Source organism: Thermobia domestica, chromosome 10 (genome assembly GCF_964235325.1).
Source record: "Thermobia domestica chromosome 10, izTheDome1.hap1.1, whole genome shotgun sequence".
NCBI classification, from domain to species: Eukaryota; Metazoa; Arthropoda; class Insecta; order Zygentoma; family Lepismatidae; genus Thermobia; species Thermobia domestica.
The window spans coordinates 107,965,110-107,981,804 of record NC_137463.1 but is presented as its reverse complement, the minus strand read 5'-3'; the positions used below and the strand labels follow the sequence as shown (position 1 = coordinate 107,981,804).

Genomic DNA, 16,695 nt, shown 5'->3' with positions numbered 1-16,695 from the left:
TATATTTGACTTCCAATCAAAAAGATCAATTAAATGAAATAGGCAATTAATACAGTTTTAACAACTGGTCTATTAACTATTATTATTTGCTTAATTGTTATAGCTATTTCAACTCTTCTTTCCAAAAAAGTTATTAATGACCGAGAAAAAATTCCCCTTTTGAGTGTGGATTCGACCCTAAATCATCAGCTCGAATTCCCTTCTCCCTACGATTCTTCCTTATTGCTGTAATCTTTCTCATCTTCGACGTAGAAATCGCCCTTCTACTCCCAATAACAATTACTATTAACAACATTAATACATTATCTTGATCTCTCGTCAGACTAACATTCTTAGTAATTCTCCTAATAGGCCTTTATCATGAATGAAATCAAGGATCCCTAACATGAGCTGACTAAAATAAATGGGATAATAGTTAAATATAATATTTGGTTTGCAACCAAAAGGTGTTGTTATCAACTTATCTCATAAGTAGGAAGCAAACAATTGCACTCAGTTTCGACCTGAGCCTTTGGCCTCTTGGCCCCTACTTGTTAGTTGAAGCCAAAAAGAGGCATTTCACTGTTAATGATATTATTGGGTATTCCACACCCCAACTAAGGAGATGTGAATAATCAAGAAGAAGCTGCTAACTTTTATCTTTAGCGGATTGTACCGTTAACATCTCTTAATATAAATAACATAACCCCCTTAGTATAAATATTACATTACCTTTTCAGGGTAAAAAAGAGAGTGCTCTTCTCAGGGAGTATATTATTTAGAGAATATAATTCTTCTTAGTATCTTCAATACTATGCTTTAATATGAGCTACCTAAATACACGAATATAAAGAAGCAGAGAAAAATTGTAAAGATTAAAAAGATTAATAAATACATCTTAAATAAATTATCTTGTGATTGTTGAATCAATATTGAACCGTCCTTAAAACTACTATACATGCCTTGAGCACCAAGACATTCTCTTCACCCTTGATCAATATTATTATAATATGCGCCCCCTATATATAAAGGTAATTTAATAATATAATTTGTTGATAAATAAGGTAAAAATCATATACTTCCTATTATTGTGGAACTAAAATAAAATTTTACACATACTAAAGACTGCCCAATAGAATAACTTGATAATAAAATACCAATCCACAAACCCGCTACACTTACAAGCAGAGCACCTATTTTTAGATGTAAAGGTAAAACAATACAATTAACAGTAGGAAAAATCAATCAACTCAATGTTGCACCCCCTAAAATTGCCATCACTACTAATCCTAATATTCCCTTACATATAACTCAACCTTCGTTATCACTAATAGAATGAATATTGACCCCCCCAAAGCCCTTACCCGTTAAATAAAATCTTAAACGTACTGAATAGCATACAGTTAAACCTGTAGAAAAAAATAATAAGAAAAAGCTGACTACATTAATTAAAGACAAAGAAGAAATTTCCAAAATTAAGTCCTTAGAGTAAAATCCAGCTAAAAATGGTATTCCGCATAAAGCCAAGTTAGCTACATTTAAACAAGATAAAGTGAGAGGCATCTGATTTACAAGTGCTCCTATTCCACGAATATCTTGCGTGTCCCCCACACCATGAATAATTGCCCCTGCACATAAAAAAAGTAGTGCCTTAAATAAAGCATGTGTCAATAGATGAAAAAAAGCTAACACAGGGAATCCTATAGACAAAATTATTATTATAAGACCAAGCTGACTTAAAGTAGATAAAGCAATAATCTTCTTTAAGTCATATTCATAATTAGCGCCGATTCCAGCCATAAATATTATTAGCCCTGACAGCAAAAGCAACACATCTCTCATATAAACACTCAATAAAACGTCTCTAAAACGAATTAACAAATAAACTCCAGCAGTCACAAGTGTAGAAGAGTGAACTAATGCTGATACTGGTGTAGGAGCAGCCATAGCTGCTGGTAATCATGCAGAAAAAGGAATTTGTGCACTTTTTGTTATTGCTGCCAAAATAATCAAACTAGAAATAATTACCATCTGATTTTTATTTAAAACTCTGTGCAAATAAAAGACATAATTTCAACTTCCATAATTCAATATTCAAGCGATAGCTAATAAAATTGCTACGTCTCCAATACGATTAGAAAGGGCAGTCAACATGCCTGCATTATAAGACCGCACATTTTCATAATAAATAACTAAACAATAGGATACTAATCCTAGTCCATCCCAGCCAAGTAAGAGTCTAAATTAGGAGAAACAATCAATAAAACTATTGAAAGAACAAATATTAATACAAGTATAATAAATCGATTAAGATACCGCTCAGATCCTATATACTGTTCACTGTAATAAATTACTATTCTAGAAATATAAAGCACAAATCTTATAAACATAAATGATATTCAATCAAATAGAAGAGTTATAATAATCTTATTACTATTAAAAGAAATAACTTCTCACTCAATAAATACACTATATCTATTAATTAAAAAACTCAAGGCTATTATGAATAAAAGAATGCTTATTCTATTTAAAAAGACAAATCTAGTTACACAAATTGAAAAAGGTCAAACCATGGCTTAAGGGTAATTAAACCTTCTTTAGTTCCACAAACTAAGATTTTATTCTAAACTACTCAAGCAACTACAGCCATAAGAATCTTGGGCCTGCAAAAAAGATTAATAAATTTAAAGGCAATCAATGTAATATTAACAATAAATATTCTCGCACACTTCCCCCTTAACAAGAATATAAATTAGAATAAGGGATTCCATGTTGAGTATATGAATATAAATATAATCTATAGGCGGCTCTAAAAAAAAGAAAGTAAAGCTAAACCTAATATACTCAATCAAGACCAACCAACAATTCTATTCAACAGACTAATTTCTCCTAATAAATTTAATGTTGGTGGCGCAGCTATATTAGCAATTCTTAATAAAAACCATCACAACCCTAAACTCGGCATAAAAGATAGTATTCCTCGATTAATTAACAGTCTTCGACTTCCTAGGCGCTCATAAGAAATATTTGCAAGGCAAAATAATCCTGAAGAACATAGACCGTGAGCAATTATTAATGTAAGGGCACCTCTAAATCCTCATAGTCCCATTGTCAGTAGACCTATCAATACTAAGCCTATATGGGCAACAGAAGAATAAGCAATTAAGGATTTTACATCAACTTGTCGTAAACATACTAATCTTACTGATCAAATGCCCACAACTCTAATACCAAATCAAATTAGATTTATACTTACAGCTACATTTTCTATAAAATATATAATACGTAATAATTCATACCCCCCTAGCTTCAATAAAACTCCCGCCAAAATTATTGAACCACTTACCGGGGCTTCAACGTGCGCCTTAGGTAGTCAAAGATGAACTAGAAATATAGGCATTTTAATTAAAAAAGCAACAACTAAAGCAAAATATCATATGTAATATGTAATTCCTAAATCTATTACACTTCTCATATTAATCATCAATAAACTGCCCTTAATATACTCTAAATAAAAAATTCCAATCAAAAGTGGTAATGAAGCAAACAAGGTATAAAATAACAAATATATACCTGCCTACACTCGCTCGGGCTGATAGCCTCAACCCAAAATTAAAAATAACGTAGGAATTAAAGAACCCTCCAAAAAAAAAAAAAAAAAAAAAAATATATATATATATATATATATATATATATATATATATATATATATATATATATAAACAGTCTAGAAGAAGAAAATCTCAAGTAGAGTAAAATAAGTAACAATAAAACTAAACTAATAAAACTCGCACTATAAAATGAACTTCTCAATACACCTTCTCTAGCCATAATTATAAGAATTACAATTCAAATACTTAATAAAATCAATGAATATCTCAAACTATCACTCCACAAGTAGTACCCAACCTCCCAAGGAACTAGCTCTATTCTATTTCTTATTATAAATAGAAAACAAACTCTAATAAGGCAAAACTGAACAACTCACCATAATTTAAAATTAAAGCCTAAAGGTATCAAAAACAACATAAATATTAAATATTTTAGCATCGTAACACAACTAAAGAATTCAAATAATCACCTCCGTGAGTTCGGACAATAGACACTAAAATTGACAGTCCTAGACTACCTTCACAAACACTAAAAGTTAAGAATAATAAACAAAAATAATTTTCAACATATAAGCTACCTAAAGAATAAGATAGAAGTAAAAAACTTATCAACACAATAAATTCAAGTCTTAATAAAACCATCAATAAATGTTTACGTTGAATAACAAAACAAGCTATTCCTAAAATAACTAGAAAACAAGAAAACAAAATAAATAATATTTTCATAAGCTTTTATAGTTTAATTAAAACGTTGGTCTTGTAAACCATTAATGAACAAAATTCTAAAAGCATCAAGAGAAAGTGTAAACTTATCTTTAGTCCCCAAAACTAATATTTTAATAAACTAACTTGTGAAATTAAAATAACCTGAATATTACTTATAATTTTAGTAGTTTTAAGATTCATTCTAATCCAAATATCCCACCCCCTATCAATAGGACTAATACTTATTGTTAACACTATTACTACCTGCCTAATTATTTCAACTATAAGAGAATCTCCTTGATTTTCTTACATCTTATTCTTAGTTTTCCTAGGAGGTATATTAGTTTTATTCATTTATGTTACAAGACTAGCATCAAATGAAATATTTACCTTAACACCTAGCCTTTTCCTGCTAACCTCCTTAGTTCCTCCCCTCTTAATCCTTATAATAATTATTGATCCTCTTATGCTCCCAAATATAACTTCACTACCAGATCCACACCACTATACAACTAATTACCAAGAAATCCCCGGTATAAAATTTTACATAACATCAATTTTAATAAATACTATTATATTAGCAACATATCTATTTATTACATTAATTGCAGTAGTAAAGATCGCTTCATTATATCAAGTCCCTCTTCGGCCCTCTAAGTCATATGTCAACACCAATTCGCTTACATCATCCCCTTTTTAAAATTGCTAACAACGCCTTAGTAGATCTTCCAGCTCCCATTAACATTTCATATTGATGAAACTTTGGTTCTCTTCTCGGCTTATGCTTGATTATCCAAATTGCCACAGGTCTATTTCTGGCAATACATTATGTATCAAGTATTGAATTAGCCTTCAATAGAGTAATTCACATCTGTCGAGATGTAAATTTTGGGTGACTTTTACGTACCTTGCATGCCAATGGAGCATCCTTTTTCTTCATTTGTCTTTACCTACACGTCGGCCGAGGAATATACTACGGCTCTTATCTCTATCTTCATACCTGAAGAGTAGGCGTTGCTATTCTACTACTAGTCATAGCAACTGCTTTCGTTGGTTATGTTCTACCTTGAGGTCAAATGTCTTTCTGAGGAGCAACAGTCATTACAAATCTATTATCAGCTATTCCCTATCTAGGAACAATATTAGTACAATGAATTTGGGGGGGATTTGCCGTAAATAATGCTACTTTATGTATGTGGCAAATTTTATGTCAAAAGAGCAATAAATAAAAACAATAAAACGAAAATAAAACTTTGTTGTCCATTTAGCAACATTTTGTTTTACTCATTCTAATTTTCGTATTTATAATTCTTTTCATATGAAATTTACTACAAATATACATTTCCCGATTATACACATAGTATCAGTATTAAAAGTACCCTGCAAAATCATTATCAAATTATATTCTTACAAGAAGACAGTTATAGATATGCGACAATCATTTTGGACATGAGTGTACATCTGCCTTTAAACTCAGGAAACTATAGACAAATTTTTTTTCTGGACGAAACAAATGTGCTGTAATGCATTTCAAGTCATTCTTGTGTTTGGACGGCTTTTATTTATTTATTTATTTATTTCGTCAAAAAGCAATATTTAATCCAATCACGAAATTCCATTGTTTTCGTAAAAACACAACTAGCGTCACTTAGACGACTGCAGCTCGTAAACAAATGGCCGAAATGTCATGAAAATTTGTCACAAATTATTTGAAGGTTGGTAATTCCTAAAAATTTATAATGGATATTTGATTATTGATGCTATGTAGTGGCTAGTCCTAGAAACTTTCTTCCTATGTAGTATCTTTTATACTGGTCTTTTGTGGATGTATAAAAAATGTAAAGTCTGTAGTCAAATGTTTTTTTGTATACCTGTACGGGCATTACAAATAACCTGAAAGATAAATAATACTAACAACGACATGGCTCTGTTACCAGGGAGTTGTTCATTTGCTGCTTTACTGATTTAAATCCATCGTCCGAGAGAGAACTCCGATCAACCGTCAACAGGAAATTCAGAGTAACGCAATATTTTTTTGCATTTATACTTCCTTATTGTAGAGGATTTAATTGAGAAGTAACTGGTTATTCAGCTCACAAAGAAATGAATATATATATATATATATATATATATATATATATATATACAGGGGTTGGATAAAAAAAATCTAAAACGTTTGCAAAAGTGTGAAAATTTTACCTAGTATGGTGTAGGGCCTCCGTTTGCGTCCAAAACAGCTTGGATCCGACGTGGAATGGACGTATACAGCTCCTAAATCGTGGTGTGGAATTTTGTACCAATGTTCCTCTAAAACATGCTCCAGTTCCGTAAGGGATGCTGGTGGGGGGTAATGAGACCGACCACGTCTTTCTAACTCAGACCACAATGGCTCAATGATGTTCAGATCTGGTGATTGTGGAACCCAAGGGAGGTGTGATAGCTCCTGGTCATGCTCCTCAAACCATGATTTCACCGTTTTTACAGCGTGACAGGGTGCCAAATCATCTTGGTAGATGGCATCACCATCAGGGAACAATATTTGCGCCATGGGTAGAACCTGGTCTCCCAAAATGGCCTCATACGCCTTAGCATTCATCATTCTATGCAGGGCTATGATGGGACCTGCAGAAAACCACGATATCACTGCCCATACTGTAACAGAACCACCCCCATGCTTTATAGTTGGGAGCAGACAGTCTGTATCATAGGCCTGCGACGGTGTTCTCCATACGTAAAAACGACCGGTTGTTGGAAACAAGGTGAAGGTCGATTCATCGGACCACATTACGTATTTCTACTGCTCATGAGTCCACGCCTTGTGGTCCTTGCACCACTGGATACGCCTCTTCGCATTTACTGCTGTGACCAGGGGTTTAGATAGCGGCCCTGCCATGAAGTTTCATTTTATGAAGTTCCCGTCGCATAAACCGGGTTCTGTATTCCGGAATTGGGTTCAGACGTAATTTTCATTGCAGTGGTCTTCTTTTTAGCTGCTACAATCAGTTTCAATGCCCTCCGGTCCCTATCTGACAGGATTGTCTTTCGACCACTGTTGTGCTTTGCAGACGTCGTTTGCCCATGAATTGTGTATGCCCTCGTGACATTGGACAGAGTGCCTTTCGATACCTCCACAATGTTCGCCACTGTTGCCACTGAAGCTCTAACTAGACGGGCACCAACGATCATGCCTCTTTGGAAGTCTGTCAGGTCGCCCTTTTACCGCACCACTTTCACACCACGACACTCACAGGTGAACTGGTTAAAGGTCCACATGACACATTGAAAACAAAAAACTATCGGCAACCGCAACACGTGTTGTACAGTGGAGGGCCAAACTTACGTGTCCTGTATGAAGTATTTTTAGACTTTTTTTTTGTCTACCCCCTAAGTAGAAAACTGATATCTCGAATGTTTGTGTTATAATGAAATAATAATAATAATAATGAAGGAAAGAGTGCGGCCAAGTTTAGCTCTAATTTCGTTTCCCCATGAATGTGCCCGAACGTGATTGCAATCGATAGCTTTCGATGCACAGAACACGCTTATGAAAGTACCAGAGTGTTCAGAGGCACCATTCCTGAGAAATCACGTTCCAAAGGTGTGGAATGCCACGTGATGGCGCCAGCATCGAGGTTAAGATCGACGTAGCCCTTTAGTTTATGAAACTGTCAGAAACATCCTCATCATCGGAAGCATTTTCAATGCGAAGAGAAACATTGGACAATCGATAACCGGGCACAACAAACTTATGGTTGTGGCCGTAAGAGAAGTACCAATTAATGGTGGCCACGTGTAAACAACATCGTACTGTACGTGCTCCAGACTTGCATGTATAGTAGTAGGCCATGATTGCCGCTCTACTTGCCTTTGTCTTGTCCATCAGCACAAATATGTAGTGGTCGGTTCGATTGCGATATCACGACTTCATTTTTGCCTTAACCAGAATGGGCTCGGCAACGCCGAAGTCCCTGAAATCAATCTAAACACCAAGCCCGGCGCACCGGAATAAAACTTACCAGAGTCCTTTCGTTTTCGTGTTTTGCATCTAATACAATCGACCGGCATAGTTCTCCTCAAATAAGCGCAATAAAGCAGTTAAAACGTTAGCAGTGTAATAGTTTTCTTTTGCAGCAACTATAAGCACCAAACACGAATACAGTAAGTTGAGAGAAGAAAAGATAGAAACCACGAGCTTGATCAACGAGTTTAATACGATACGGAGTTGTCTGTGACTACTATAATGTGTTAGCTTCACACTTGATACAAATTTCCTCGAGACATGAAGAGGTGATCTCGCAGTTGCGCTTCGATACTGGCGCCATCTCGTCACATCCCACACCTTTGGAACGCGATATCGCAGGAACGGTGCATCTGACCGCTCTCGTTCCTTCACAGGTGTATTCTACGCATCGGAAGCTATCGCTTGCACTGAAGTTCGGGCAAATTCATGGGGAGATGAAATTGGGGCTTTGTTGGCTGCTCTCTTTATTAGTTTATCACAACAGAGAGACTCGTAACAACGACATGTTTAGCAAGGATGGGACATCATTAGTATTTGGATGTGTAAGTGATGAAAAAGAGGAGAGTCCAAAATTGAATTAAGGTAATATTTGAAAAAGCAGATATGATCTCTCAAGCTTAAAAGAACTTTTACTCTTTCAGCGAAGCCTTAATGCGTGTAGCAGTAAAGCCATAGAATGAGTAAATGCTATTTTCAAAATATTACAAGAAATAACTGGATAGGGTCAAGGTGATTGCGAAAAAAGTTAAGGCTAGGTTTTAAACTTTGCAGTGTTAACGTTTATATAAACGGTGACTAGTAATATTAGATTCTTTGCGTTCATTAGCAATTAATATTACTTTGAAATGACTTTCTTTTGTTTCTGACGCCTGAGATCAGTGAATAGTAAGTATAACTAATACTCACCTTTATATTAACGAAAGAAGGAAGCAACCGATTTTTAATACCCAACTCCTCAATAGGTTCGAATTTAATGATACACAAAGGAATGAAAAAGTGCATGACTCCACTGGGACTCGATCCCGAGATCTTCGGGGTACAGTGCCGATGCGTTAACCACTATGCTACCCAGAACAGCCATACATTCTCTCACTCTTTAAGTCTGCGTTCTTTCACCCAGACCACATATCGTGCACTTTTTCACTCTTTCTGTCATTGAATTTGCACCTGTAGAGAAGTTGGTGTATTAAAAATCAATTACTTTCTCCTTTCGTTAATATAATGATAATACAACCGTCAGAGGTGTTCTAAATATGAATACACTGAATTGTCCAAGAGAATGTATGGCTGGTCTGGGAGCGGACTGGGTAGCATAGTGGTAAAGGCATCGGCACGGTACGGCTAAGATCCCGGCTATTCAGTTCAGACCTTTTTCCACATAAAATAGTGAAATCAGCAATAAATCATTGAAAGGTGGGATTACTTCACTAACTACAGTAAACCCTCGTTAACACGAATTCCAAGGGACTGAAAAATCAGGAGTTCGTATTAAAAAAGTTCGTGTTAACCGGGGACCCAAATTTTATTATTCGGATACATTTTCTCCATACATACGCACTACAGTTTATTATGTATGCCATAGAAAACACTAGAGATGGTATCGAGACGAGAATGAGTAGTCTTGGTCTCCTCTCGGTTTCAAATTGAGACAAGACCAAGACTATTCTCCGTCTTGATACCATCCACAGAATTGTATCGCGACGAGACTGAGAGTTTCGGTCTCGTCTCAATTTCGAAAAGCACGACTCGGTCTCAAATTCGAGTTAAGATCGAGATCAAGACTAGTTTCGGTATTATCCTCTGAAAAGTGAAAACAGTACAGTAAGTTTATTATTATATCTTCGAAGATTTATATATATATATATATATAAAAAAAAAAAAAAAAAAAAAAGTTTCCACGCAGAAAATCCAGGTCAAGTTATAAAATTGATAACTCCGCTAGTAACGGAAAGGTATTTATGACTGCTGTCACCAGTTTGGAGTTACAGGGGAGATAATATGTTTTGTCTCGAGCTGTCGCCAGCAGCTCGTCTGCCAAGCACCTGCATGTTCAGCGCTTGGCGGAGGACAGAATGAACACCTCATGAGAGAGGGAAGATACCTGTTTCTGTTTTTTCTCTTATTTACAAGGCAATTTTCGTCTGCATAAATACTGTATGACAAAAACCGATCTGGAATGAAATCTGAAATAAGAAAAATAATCTAAAAAGAAACAACAACAACAACAACAAAAAAAAAAAAGGATTGAAAGTTCGTGTTAAATGGAAACCTTTACTGACTCAAAGGACTAAAAATTAGTTCGTAATTCGTGCTAACCGAAATTCGTGTTAACCGATAAAACTTCCTATAAGATAACGTACAGCGATGCCGGGACCGAAATTTTGTTCGTCCTAACCGAGTGTTCTGCTTAAGCGAGTTCGTGTTAACGAGGTTATACTGTATATATATATATACACATACATACACCGTCTCAACTTAGCAATACCAATATAAAAACAGTCTAAGACGTGATTATTTACACACATTTCATACAGTTCAATATGTGATTGCCATTTGTCGAATAAACTGTAAAAATATTTTAAAGTCCTCTTCATTTATGCTAAGCTGTCAGAGGCAACAGGATTAGTGCGAAATCATATTGGGAATATAACAATCCAATTAGGACTCCCAGGTCACTCAACAGCTAAAGTTTATTCAAGGAACGTTCAGTGCCTCATGTAAACAAATACACGCGGTGATAGTTTCATTTTATTGGTTAAAGAGCCTTCGAATATCCATGCTGCAGAAGAAAATAGTCCATTGTCAAGTAAACTGTTTTTCAATGTTTTTGTTGCTTATACGGCTCATTATCAGAAATGCAATTTCCTTACAATTAAATAACAGAAACAACACTGTATCTAAGATGTAAATTTAATTCGTGCAATAAAAGAGAATACGCATGCGTAGAAACTGGCTTTGATCCACCTTACGCCCGAATCACAGTTTATAATATAGCCGCGTGCGGGGAATATGTAAAACACCGACAGGGTACAAGCACGTGCTTCTGGAAAGAAGCACTGACCGATAGCCATTCATACAATGATTGACGGAGTAATACTATTCCTCAATGTTTACACCAGGATCAGAAGGTTCGTTGAATGAACTTTAAGTATTAATGAACAAAATGTGCTAGATCGGAGCTTGGCAACTTTTTGAAGTATGAGGGCTACTTTTCTTTTCAGAAACCACTTGAGGTCAACTTACCTGTTCACTAGCCGCTAGAGAGAATCAAAACAATAGTAATGTTCGATGCAGACAGTATGACAAAGACAATCGCAGGGTACTTCGCACGAAATATCGGTTTGACAGTATTGACTCTAGATTGTATCCGTGTTAAAGATATTGAATATATATATTGTCAACTTTATATCGTGTCGTGCCTTTAAAGCTGGGATGTAGTGAATTAGTGACACGATACAAGCCGCTTCTGTCTACTATCCAAAGTAGACAGGAATACAATTATAATCATATCTCCACCAACCTACGATGTAGGATTTTATGTTTATTATGTGAAGGTGACAAATTGATTAATATCTGAGCATTTAACTTTAATTAAACATTTATTATCTTTACTTTAGTAGAGTTAGGTGTATTATGTTGTGATGTTAAGTTAAGTGAAATTGCTTGATCACATTAATAAAACTGATGGCGATTCAGTCAATTGAGAATAACCAGAGATGTAGTACTACTTACCTTCGATGTTAACTGGAGTCGAACTCCTGGACACGGAGTTCGAAGTCGATGTCAACCACAGTGGATGGGTCTCAACTGGAACTCGATGTTGTTCTTCTACAGAGACAAGGACTGATCCTAAGAACTGATCTCCTAACGGATCCCTGGCAACTGATCCCTATTCAGTCCGACATAACCTTTTTATGTCAATTTTCATTATGACGAATTTGTTGTTTCTCTCTCACCAAATTTCGCAGTTCATACATCTCTGTGCTGAAACCGCAGTTTCTGCATTTTCTCTCATTGACCAAAACTCCAGACAGTTTACGTCTGCGATTTTCACAATTTTACCTAATTTTGAGAATGTGTTATTGTGAACACAAATTTATACAGAGTTTACATTTTTCTTCTTGCTTCAGTATTTGTTTATACTCTTGTGACACGTGCAGACTCGTGTCTGTTACTTAATGAAAACAACAATCATAAGCACTATGTAATCTTATGTGATAATCTGTCTGTCTGCAACATAACTAATTTCTGACTACAAGTCACTTTATAAACAATACTTTAATTTTCCTCTTTTTAGCCAATTAATAAAAATAAATGAATTTTGATATTGAATTCTATTACTGAATTTTGGCGTACCGTGACACGCCCCCACTTTAAACTGAGGCATCTCCGATGACGTCTAGATCTTATGAATAAGATCGGTTTTTGGAGAACTTCCTGTATACAAATTTCCATATTATTAATTCTGATTACACATATAATTTTAAAAATAAAAGCCAAAATTGTAATGTTCAGTTTGAGCAATAATAAAAAAAAATTGATAGTTAATAATTCTCACGTTTTTTTTTTTCCAAAGTCCAATTAGTCTTTTCATTATACTGAGTAAAATATGTCAGATAGCAGTTCTCTGCATTTACCTGCCATCTATAGTAACAACACACAACTACTTGAAGTCTTTATATCTTCAACATTTATCAACACGTTAACAATTCTATCCATCTAAGTCTTTTCTTAGGAAACTTCATAACGATGCACTCACATGAAATTATATATTCACATACACGATAATATATTTTTCGCACTTTCACTATTATTCTATAATGATTTTTATCCAAACACTCAAGCACACCAACACTGAAATAGCACCATTGTTTCTACAAACTTGACCCACTTTGAGTTACCTGGTTGGCAACTCTGTGTCAATGCTTTTTGATTAAATGTTGATGTTGCAAAAATTACTTTTTTCTTTTTTCTTTTCTCCTTCTCTCGTTTCCGATTAACCTTGACCAACTCATGCATCCGTTCCACGTCTCTGAATGAGAACGTCCTTTTTCTAATACACATCTTTCCACGTCAAGTCATGTCCAATCGGTTCAATTTTATCATGCACTGCACTAATATTTATGCAGTAATACATTCTAATTACTCAAATCATGAATTCACCTGTTGTCAATGTGATCATTAGTGAAAAATGTGCATATTTATTTTTAATTATGTGTTGTGCGGTAATGTTACGTGTGATACTGTTTTTTTTTTTTTCAACCTTCACCATTATATAAATGTCCTCTACCTGCTATTGGGTAAGTTACCTAACTCTATTTTATTATTACTTGCTATTTATTATTTATTAAATCCATACTCATTTATAACTCGACAATTTTATTATTTTATCAAAATATTTTCATTATTATTATTATTTTATATATGTGTCCCGTCACATATTTTTTTATTTATTCCTATTATTGTGTTAATCATTTTATCACTATTCACTGTAAACAAAATATATTTATAGATTAGGGTTTTGATCGAAGCAGATTCGTATTTCCTCGAACCTGGGATTGGGCTTTTGAAGTCAAATTGCGGCCCTGCTCGCAATTTCATCTATAAACAACATTTTGAATACAGCTACTTAACTTTCCTTATTTATTAAACTTTTGTTGTTTTACTAGTACAATTATTATTATTATTATTATTTATTTATTTTATTTATTTATTTATTTTTTTTCAAAAATTGTTCAATGCTATTATAACTCAAATTTCCACTCTTCTTCATACTCCAAACTGTGTTATTATTTATTTATTTATTTATTTATTTATTTTGACAAAATCGGGTATATCAACAAAATTGATAACTTATTACATTCAGATGTTATATCAATAATCACTATGCCTAGTAATTAGTACATATGTCCTACTGTAATTCTATAACTCACAATCCTGGATCATAAACTTCAACGTTTTTAGTCGATGGCCTTTCAACATAAAAACTATTCAAGTTATTGTCAATATCGGTTTTTTAATTAATAATATAATAATATAATTAATAATATAATATAATCATAATCTTAATAAATAATAATTAATTTGCCAAATGGCCTAATCTTTGAAACGGCATCTTTGATCATTTTTATAAACATGATTCTTTAATCCGTCTCCGTGTGTTCTATAACTCTTAAGGGTAACTTTCTAGACTGGAGATTGCCAAGTCCTATTTCTTTTCCCCTAAATTATTTCTTAGTAAGCTTACTTAATCTTCATTTATATATCTCATTTATATTCATATAGCTATATCTCTATATTGCTTACTTTTACTACAACTAGTATATTCTTAGCTAGCTTTCTTCTTCTTTATATTAACATTAATAAAATATAATCATAATATAATAATATAATAATATAATAATATAATAATCGTCATTTTCAGGTATAATATAATTTTTCAAAATTAATAATAATCTTGATTGTCACATCCTTGATTAAATATACATTATTCTATTCTTCGATTAACTTTGCTATCTATATCTCTATTATCTTATCTATTTTTCTATTCTCTTTCTCTTTCCAGATCTTTCCTTATCTCCTCTTTCCTTCTCTTTCTCTCATTCCTGAATTAAGTGTTCATGATTAGTTTTTTTTTCTACTTCTCCTATTCCTAGATCTTAACTATTCTAACTTAAAGCTAGATAGAAAAACCTATTTTCTATATTTCTCTATTTCTTAAACATCTATTTTTCTTAATATTTAAACTCTATCCTTTACTACTACGCCTAAATTTTAATCTCTAAAATAATTCAAAATTTTGCTCTCTCTAGATTCTTGGCTAAATAGGTCATTCAAAAAAAAAAAAAAAATCCACCGCTTTGCAGAACGACAAATGGGTAACTCTTTCCTTACCTGTACCGCCTTAATGCCGCCGAAGACTTATGTTTTTTTTATAAATAAAAATTCTCATGAGAGGTCTGGTAAACGCCCAATTCAACATCACGAGAATGTGATTTCTTACCTACCTAGATTATTCTCTTTCGAGATATTTGCCTAATTATGTCATTATTTTACTACTTTATCTTTACTAATCACTAAACCTTAATTTCATCACTCATTTTTTTTTTCATTCTATCTTGCCTCTTTTTTTTTCTGATCTTATTTTCCTAGATAGCATCTTACTCATTATTATATTCTTCTCTATTATCACATTATTTAGACATTTCTTTTATTCTTCTCAAAGTTTAAATTCTTATTTATTATACTCATTAATTTAATAATTTATGTTTATTATGCCATAAAGACACATTACTTGTTAAATTAAATCACAATATTTACTTTTTAACTTACATCTTTTAAATCCATTTTTAGTACTATTAATAAATTACTGAACCTATTTAATTACTAATAAAAATACTAACATAAATCTCCTTTTATATACTTAACCTATTGTTATATTTATTCTTAACACTAATTAACCTATTCTTACAATTACTATAACTATATTAATCTATGAAATTTACCTATTCCTAATATTGCTAAACTAATTCAAAATTACCTAATCCCATAACCTAAAAAACTTGACTATATACTTAAATTACTATATACAAACTAATCACATCCTAATAAATCACATATTATCCTACTACATATATTTATCTTAATCTAAACTTGAACTAAAATTAAAATCTACTCTTTCTACCTCGAGTCTTGTTTCTTTCTAAAAAGAAACCTGCAAACGCAGCTAAATCTAATAACCGACTCTCCCTAGATATGACGATTTTCGATCTCTTTTCCAATGAACTAAAGGTTCCAACCAAATCTGCAATCTGAATTGCATTTGAACATTCAAAAGTATTCCTAAAGCGCTCCAACCACTTATCAACCCTTGATTGATCCACACACTCTCGAAAAATCGCACATATCTCATACGTGAGGTCATCCGACTTCAACGCAAAGAACGTCGCATTCCTCAAACTTAAGGATACTTCGACTACTCCTGACACTATCGCCAGAAAGTGTCTCCGATAACCCAGTTCCAAAACATCTTTCAAATCGAAATTCTTCGGTTTAAAATTTACCATGAACCACCGTTGTTTCTTCCAAATTTGAATCTTATCTTGAAAGATTTCTTCTTTATCTGAGCTATAGGTTGGTCCATACTCAGTGAAACTACGAAGCACCCCTAAATCTAACTTATAATATCTAGATGATGAGAACATTGTGGCTGGTTTCCCATCATCCTGCAAGACCGGGTAATGCTCCCTGTGGTTATTTATAAGCGATAACATGTCTCAACCTTGCTCAAATACTTATACACTACTTAGATGTTTATACGGGAGGGCGGTGCAGGATAATCTATTTCCTATTACAACGTTTGTTAGTACCTAGTTATTT

General features: G+C 33.5%; 1 protein-coding gene and 1 pseudogene across 11 annotated transcripts in view; one reads left to right on the top strand and one right to left on the bottom strand.

The window, feature by feature from the left end:
* Positions 1-16,695, top strand: part of egg (SET domain bifurcated histone lysine methyltransferase eggless) — a 196,788-nt gene that overhangs the window by 58,230 nt on the left and 121,863 nt on the right. The window lies entirely within an intron of this gene.
* LOC145662738 (NADH-ubiquinone oxidoreductase chain 5 pseudogene) lies at positions 799-2,552 on the bottom strand (annotated as a pseudogene).